The sequence below is a fragment of the Falco biarmicus genome, chromosome 9 (genome assembly GCF_023638135.1).
Source record: "Falco biarmicus isolate bFalBia1 chromosome 9, bFalBia1.pri, whole genome shotgun sequence".
In the NCBI taxonomy this organism is placed as follows: Eukaryota; Metazoa; Chordata; class Aves; order Falconiformes; family Falconidae; genus Falco; species Falco biarmicus.
This window is the reverse complement of record NC_079296.1, coordinates 1760018-1767946: the sequence shown is the minus strand read 5'-3', so window position 1 is coordinate 1767946 and position 7929 is coordinate 1760018. Positions and strand designations below refer to the sequence as shown.

Sequence of the window (7929 nt, the reverse complement as noted above, 5' to 3'; positions counted from 1 at the left end):
TCTTGTGCCCACCCCAGAGACACGTTCTATTTTGCTGTGGGAAAGAGGGGGTGCATTTGCTCTGTTTGCATTTGGAAGCATCTGTTAGTAACAGCAATGTCAAATTGTCCTCTTTTCAAATAGAAGAGATTTTGCGGGACTGCACTTTTTTTGAGTAGGAAGAAGCAGTGGTGCAAATATATGTGGCTTAGGAAAAGCTCGTGCACATTTTTTTTCCTTGCACAAGTAAGCCATCTCGAGCTGTTGCACGATTTAACCTCTTGACTTCATAGCCGTTCCCTGTGACGGGAAAGCGAGGTGTTACCAGAACGAAGGGGTGCAGGTGGGCCAAGGGAGCGGGGTCTTTCCTACGCCTGCCTCTCCCCCCGCGCCCGGTAGCCGCTCTCGGCGCAGCCCGCACCCCGCGGGCGGCCCCCGCAGAGGCCCGGGGGCCGGCTCGGAGGAGCCCGCGGTGGCACCGAGCCCCTTCGCGCCCCGGCGCAGAGCGGGAGCCCCAGACCCTCCTCGGCCGGTTCCGGCCGCGCTGCGCGGCGGGCCGGGGCCGGGGCCGGGGCCGGGGCCGGGGCCGGGGCCGGGGCCGGTGGGCGTGGGCGGGGCCGGCGGCCGTGGGCGTAGGAAGGTGGGTTTATTCCCGGCCACGCGGCGCCCTGGAGCGGCTGTGGCGGTGCGGGGCCTTCCCCGGGAGCCTGGAAGGCTTTCGGGCCGGGACGTGCGGCGGCGCGCTGGGTGAGCGGGCGGGCTGAGGGCGGCCGGGGGCCGCGGGCGAGCCCGGGCCCGGGCCTCGCCGGGGGGCAGCGGCCGGCCGGGGGGGGCGTGGCGGGCCGGCGCTCGGCGCGGCGGGGAGCGCCTGGTGGCGGCTGGGGCGGCCCGGGACCGGCGGGGCTGCCGGCGGTTCTCGACTCCCCGGCAGCGACGGTGGTCAGCGGGCTCCTCGCGGTGCTGCTTTTTTTTTTTTTTCTCGGCGCACCCCCCCGCCGCCTCCGGGCTGCCCGGGCAGCCGCCGCAGCAGCTCTGCGCGGGGCTTCGTCTTTCCCCCAGCCGCTGGCCGTGGCCGTGGCAGCGGGCTGGGGCTGCCGGCCCCCGCGGGCCGCAGAGGCTGCCTTGGGCCTGCTGTAACGCTGTCGCAGGGGGGTGGCTCAGGCGCCTCTTCCCGCCGTCTGCAGGCGAGAGAAAGAAAAGGAAGCCGGCGGTGGGATCCCCACCCGTCGCCCCCGATTGCTGATTTCTCTAAAAAGCATTACAAAACGGCAAGCGCTTAGCTACCGGGGAGGGCTGGGAGGTGTCTCGCTGATCCTGTGTCTTGACACAGGCAAGCTCCTGGGCCAGAGCAGCCGAAGGGGAGAGGCCTTTTGATTTGCTTCCGAGTGAAACGGGGCTCTTGTTTTTTCTTTGTACCTAGGTTCGTCCGGAACCGTACGCTGACAAGTCAAGGGGAGCTAAACTGGAGGTCAGTCTAGATGTTACTTTTCCACATATGCCTTGTGCTTGTGAGTCGGACTGCTGACTGTGGAGGGGTAACGTCTGTAGCTGCCGAGGGCCCGCGAGGTCCTCGAGTGTGCCCGCTGCTTCAGAGTGCTGCGCTGCTGCTTGGGCAGCAGACTGGGAGGAATTGGTGGTCGCTCGTGGTTACGCAGCCAGGCCTGCTGGGCGCTTAAACCAGCACGCCCAGTCGGGCAGTATTATTTTTCTGGATTGTAAACGAGCCTGAGGTATAAACCCACTTTACCTTTCTGCATGGCGGTGTACTTTGTCAGAGAGCTCAGCCGTACTGGCAGAGCTGGCACAGAGTTCCCTTGGGACTCCAGATTTGACTGCCTTGTTGAAAGGCTCGAGAGCCTGCTTTGGAAGTCACTTGGCAAGGCACAGCTTTGCCGTGGTTTTTGTACTTGAATTGTGACTGTAATGCCAATGCCACGGGTTAGCCTTTCTCCAGAAGTTGTAAAAGCAGAACGAGCGTTAAGAATCTGATTACCTTTTAACTAAATTCAAAACAAAGTTTTGTGGGATGAAGTGACTGGAAGTCCTGCAAGTCTGACTGGGTATTACTGCCGTGCATGTTATCTGCCTGTCTACAGATCGTTCCTGCCTCTTGTTCTGTTGTGGTAATGCGCTGGGCTCTAGATGTAGTGCATCTTGACTTCCTCCTGACCCCCCGAGTTGTTATCGGTCTTTGCCTTCCTCACGTTTAACAGGGCGTGGGAAGGCCAGAGAGACTGGAAGCCTCGGCCGTTGCGTGCGGAGAAGCTGTCGGCCTTCTAAGAGAGCGTGTAGCCGGCGAGCGCATCGTGGTGCTTCGATACCGAGCTGACAGCACAGGCCTCAATCTTTTTTTGTGAAAAGGGATCAGCAGGAAATGTGTTGATGTTGAAGGGGGAAAGGTGGTGGGGGAAGAGGTAGGAGGCAGCTTTCAACCAATTTTAGTCTTAACTCCTGTGTTCCTGAGAATGGTTCTGGGCTTTGAGGGGTTTGCTTTTGGCTTTTTGCCCTAAGCGCGTCTACCTTTCAGGGTAGCGCTTTCTTGGAAGTGGGAAACGGTCCTTCTGGGACACCAAACCCTGTACCCGAGAGGGCCATCTAGCCTGCTGCATCGTGCGTTTTATTCCCTGTAGGTCACTTGGCCCTAGCAGTACACGCTCTCCCGGTTTGGCACGTTTTTACCCTGCTGGCTGAAAGGTTCTGTCTTTGCACTTCCTCAGCTTGCCGCAGGCCGTAACACTTGCGTGTTCATAGACCGCTTTCCTTGCTCGCTGCTTTCAGATTTGAGCATCGATGCCATGGACGTAGCAGGCGAGCAGCAGCTGGACGTAGAGCACAAGCCGATTAAACAACGCTTGGATAAAGCTGCCAATCGTGTGACTCCAGAAGCAGAGAGACACGGTAAGATGCTATTCTGCCATTGTTGGATGCATGTTCTCTTAGTCTTTCCATCGCCGTATGCCTGCTGTGAGATTCATGGGAACAAGGGACGGCTGAATTCACAGTGTTTTAAACACCACAAACTCTTGAAGAGTTTATAGGACACAAATCTATTACCCTGGCAGATCAGACAAGCTCGTGTGTGTGTATAATGCTCGGTACTTTTGCGAGGCAAGTCTTTGCCTGGTCCCTCTGAAACTGAGAGAGGGACTCGTTGATGCATTTCAGGAGCAAAGCTGCTGAGTGGCTAGGCTTTTCCTACTAGGAATCAAGCAGCTGTTCTGGCAAAACTTGACTCGGGTTGCATCTTTAAAGCCTAGGAGGCTGACAGGTGGGACGAGCTGGTTCGAGGAAAGAGCCTCTCTCCAGGGAAGGCTCCACTGGACTTGACCCTTAAGCCTAAACTATCATCTTACTGCGTTTACTTTGTGTGTGTTAATGCATACCTGATAACTGATGTATCGACTGAAATGTATTTAGTTACAAGTTGGAGTAAGTGGTCCTCTGCTACATAAACCTCTCGTCTGCATTTTTTACATGTTATGACTTAATTGTTTTACTTGAATACAAACCAGGAACGATTCTGGTAGTGTTGCAATGGAATGGTAATGCTGTCCCGACTTTGTCTTTCTAAAACGTGAGCTCCTTATTATCTGTTCTGGGAGATAGTGTAGTGCCGTGTATTGGCATGAACTAAGTTTGCTGATTTGTTGTAACTCGGATTTAACTTTTCTGTTCTTGAAGCTGAAAGGCTAAACTAAGCCAAGAGCTGAACAGTGGGTAGGTACGAGAGCTTCTCCTGTTGTCGTGGGAATGTGGTGATGGAGTTCTTGCTGTTGTGCCACTTAGCAGCCTTTCTGTATTCGGAGGCTGTGGCGTTACGAATGTGATGTCTGGGGTCCAAACCCCGCTTTTCTGTATCTAATTCTCTGTTGCCACATGTAGGCCTCCTGCCTTACTTGTGTTGCCAGCCCCCGCTGGGATTACTCCGGTCTGAACCGGTTGTTCTCGCTCCTTACATTATCAACAGAGAGGAAGAGAAACTTGCAGGGAGCAAACAGTCTCATCCAGGAGAGGCATTTTGAAAGCAATCAAGTTCCACTGCCCGCAACAAGCGATTTCTTCTGCCGTCTGGAAAAGGGCCGTGGCTGGTTTGATTTCCATCACCAGTGTGGCATGTTTAGATTGGAAGTGTCCACCCGTCTTGGTGAAACTCTAGGATTCTCAGTTTCTGTTAGTAACACTTGCTGTTCGGTCAGTTATTTGAGGTGCAACTGTAGCAGTATTGTCTGTTAAAGGAAAAATTTACACCGTCGTAGGTACCAGCTGGGCTTGCTTGAGTCACAAGTCAGAGCTGGGCCACCAGCCCAGTGAGTGGCAGAGAACCAAGGGATACAGCACAGCTTATATACACGTGTCAAACCATTAGTCAACATCTGAAGTTTGTAGGCGTTTCCTTTGGTCCTGTCGGTGCTGCAGATCCATCGCCTGACTCTGTCCCAGGTGATGCATCTTCTCAGTTCCTAGCTCCTCCTCGAGTCGTGATCTTCTTTCTGCCTGCTTTAACTCACATGCTCCTTCAAGCGCGCTTCGTCTTTGAACAAGCAATTCGTTTACTAAATTTTCTAAAAACACTGGCGTTTCTGAGGGTGCCTGTGTGCACAAATTGGTCATCTGTTGTTTCTCTGTTCTCCCACTGATCAACTGGACTGGGTTTTAAACCACCCTTGGACGAGGGCTACGCTAGGGACGAGGCCTGGTTCTGCCACTTAGCTGCTTCGGCGCTTTAAATTTCTTAGTTAAAAATACATTTTCTTTACCATTGACCTTAAGTGTTATGGAGTAGTATGTGGAGGCTTTTCCTGATCATAGTTGCACTAAAATAGGTAATAGCTTAATGATTTCTGTGGTAGGCGGCGTTCTGTGCCGGGATGTCATCTCATTAATTCCCATTGGATGGCGATAGAGGGTTGAATGTTTAATTTTTTTATTATTGTCATTTACCGCTTCCTTCCTTTTAACACGGGCCGAGTTTTCCAGCGTCGTGTGTCATATCTGCATGCAAGTGGAGGACCATGGTAACAGCATGAAACTTTGCATGTGGGGTTTTACGTACTGCGGTTTCTTTATGGTATCTAAGCTGTGTGCGGTACCTCTGGGTGCTCTCGGAGACAACTCGACGGGGCAGCTACCGATTACATTCGGAAAGCTGTTACTAGTTGCTGTATCTTGAAAGACGCCGTGTGTTGTACAGGTGGTGTTCTTCAAATGGCAGGAATCATGGCTTTGACAAAGCGTAGGAATTATTAAGCTGCATTCTTCCTGACACTATCTTTTAGTGTAATTACAGGATCAAAACCCATACTGGTTGAATTCTTAAGCGTACTTTCAACTTGTTTGAATGTTGGAAGCTGTAGAAAGTGAGTCTGGTACAGTGGTTTAAGAATGGGTATACTTTCCTAAAAGTTCGTATTTGCTTGGTCATGACTACCATAAAGTATTTGATGAAAGAAGCGAGGTTAATGATTGATTTTATGCATATTTCATACTTTCTAATTTAAATCTCTCTTCCCGCCCCCGCCCCCCCCCCCCCCCCCCCCCCCCGTGGCTAATACAGATGTCTTTAATACTCACTTCTGTCCACCTGGTCTGCCTCCCAATCTCAACAAAGAGGGTCCCGATAACATTTTTGTCCCCTCAGCAGTGTCTGCGTTATCACCTGCCCCGGCCTTAGTTATCCAAGAAGCCAAAGAAGCCACCTTCTTGAGGCTCGTAAGAGGGTAGTGTGGCGGTGCCTAGACAGTGAGCCTTAGAGGGCTTTTGTAATCCAGCAGACTTGGTCCTGTCCTTCAGGATTCGTGAGTGAAACGGCCTGGTTTTCAGGGGCCTCTCCTAATAGGAACCCGTGGTCTTGAAAATTTTAGATGTGCAGTTCCTTGGCTCGCTTATTCCGAGCTCCAAAGCTTGCGGACCTTTTGGTATTTGTTTTGGTTTTTGGAAAAACAGAGGTCCTGTTTGAGTTTTCTGGAGGCACGTCTCGCCCTTTGGCGGGTTTCAGCTGTCACCAGCTCTCATCTCCTCTTTTACGAGTCCCTCTGCAGCCTTCTGCACTTAAGAACATAAAACTCCGCGGGTTTGTGCCCCAGCTGTACTGTGGCTGTGCATCCAACACACAGGCGGCACAGGCACTGGCAGAATTGTAAAGTCGTGACAAAGACAGAAATTCCTTGGAGATTCTAGCAAGCCAGTGGTTCATGTGTGTGCGTTGTCAGCACCGTCTTTCTGGAGGACTGAGTGTCAGTTTTCCGCTTGGGAGATTCCCACGCTGATCTAGCTCCGCAGCAATGTATAACTGTTCCCTGTGTATCTTGGGACGGGATTACGCGTTACGCGCTGTTGTCTGCTATTTGAAGTGGTGTTTGTGTAACAGGTCCGGTATCAGTTGCAACTTGCTGTTTGGGTCTGCTTTAGACAAAGTCTTAACAAAGCCTTTGTGCAAGTAACATCTGACCGGCGCCCCAGCAAGGCTTTCGGGTGGCTGGCTCTTTCTGTGGAGGGTGTTCTTCAGATGGCAAGTGCTGCTCTGCTTCTTGATCTTACTTTGCAGCTCAACAGGCTCTATGCGTTCTTTCAGGTGAGCTTCGGGTGCAGGATGTGCAGATTCTGACACAAGATCATTTCATTCATGTGTAGAACAGTTACTGGGCGTAGAGCGGAAGTACAGGATAGTGTTTCTAGACGTGCCTCGTCACCTTGAGTCCTCTGTTGTGTTAGAACTGGGGAAAGAAGAAGAAAAGGCGTTTGATCCAAATGCTTTGGATGCTGATTGCTGTGAAAGCTGTTACGGGGCAGAGGCGGAGGACATTCGGTAACCTTTCCATCTTCTTAGTGCTTGAATCGGTACAGCTAATGTGGCATACGTGTTGGGTTTGGTTTTTTTTCTTTTCCAAAATGTCTGTGAAAGTCCGTGCAGTGAAATCCTCCTGGGCACCTGTTCGTAGAATGGGGAGAGCTGTTGTGTTTTAGTATGCCTGTGCTGCACTCACGATTTGTTCAGAGCGTGCAGAGTTAGGTTGTCTGTTTTGTCTGCGTGCCTGTTCAAGGGCAGTAGCGCAAAGATTGTATCTTAGCAAACGGAACCTTTTCTGGGATTGCTTGGTGTCCAGAGGGGAGCTGTGCAAACTATTTCACCGTTCTGCGAGCTGTCTCGGAACAAAACCCGGTTATGGCTTTGCCTTCTCGCTTCTGCTGCAGGCTTTGCATCCTTATGGGAGCAAAGACCAGACGCCTATCACTCACACAAACGACGGGTGTCATCTGGTGTTTCTCATTCCTTCTACCTGCAAATTTGTGTAAGAATGGATTCGTGATAGTCTGCAGGTTCTGGACTATCCTTCGCTATTATTAGCTCCGTGTGGTAACTTAGTTTGTCACATCTGTTGCAGGAGGGGGCCTGGGAAGCAGGACCACAAGTAACAATCGGTTAGTTGAAAGGAAGGTGCTTGAGCTTGTGGGCCTCAAGCCCTGGTGATAAGGGACATGAGAAATTACTGAAGGGTACAGAAACGGGGACTAAATGCCAAGTTGAGACTATCCGAGAAATAAGGTGGTCGGTTTGTCAGTTTGCTCGAGGAGGTGGTGCAAGAACTGCAGACATTGTTGAATTGTTGCTGAATTGCTAAATAGCTAGTGTGAGATCTTCGCGCGAGTTGCCACGTGGTCCAAAAACTTGCGTATTCTATAACTAATCGGAATAAGATGTAACAATTGCTTATGTGTATATAATAATGCTGTTAGGCTAATTGAAGTGACGCTTGCTTGCATCAAGCTGCGTCCCGTCTCTCAATCGCGGCCATCTGTCAAGTTGCGTCCTTCCCCAGAGAAGTTTCCATCTTGAGGGATTCATGATTCCGGCCTTCAACTTTTTGTCTTGTCCAGCGCAACACGGAACCAAGACAGACAATTGTTGTTTTTTTTTTTTGTGGTGAGCGAAGATGTTGTCCAGAGGTAGAA

General features: G+C 51.6%; 1 long non-coding RNA gene across 1 annotated transcript in view; it reads left to right on the top strand.

Annotated features, from left to right (window-relative positions):
* Positions 1-640: 640 nt before the first annotated feature.
* The window catches only part of LOC130154911 (uncharacterized), a 42788-nt gene continuing 35499 nt past the window's right edge, over positions 641-7929 (top strand). Inside the window, exons 1-3 of the long non-coding RNA XR_008823882.1 lie at positions 641-726; positions 1400-1447; positions 2758-2877. This is a non-coding gene — a long non-coding RNA (uncharacterized LOC130154911). The remainder of the gene's footprint in view (positions 727-1399; positions 1448-2757; positions 2878-7929) is intronic.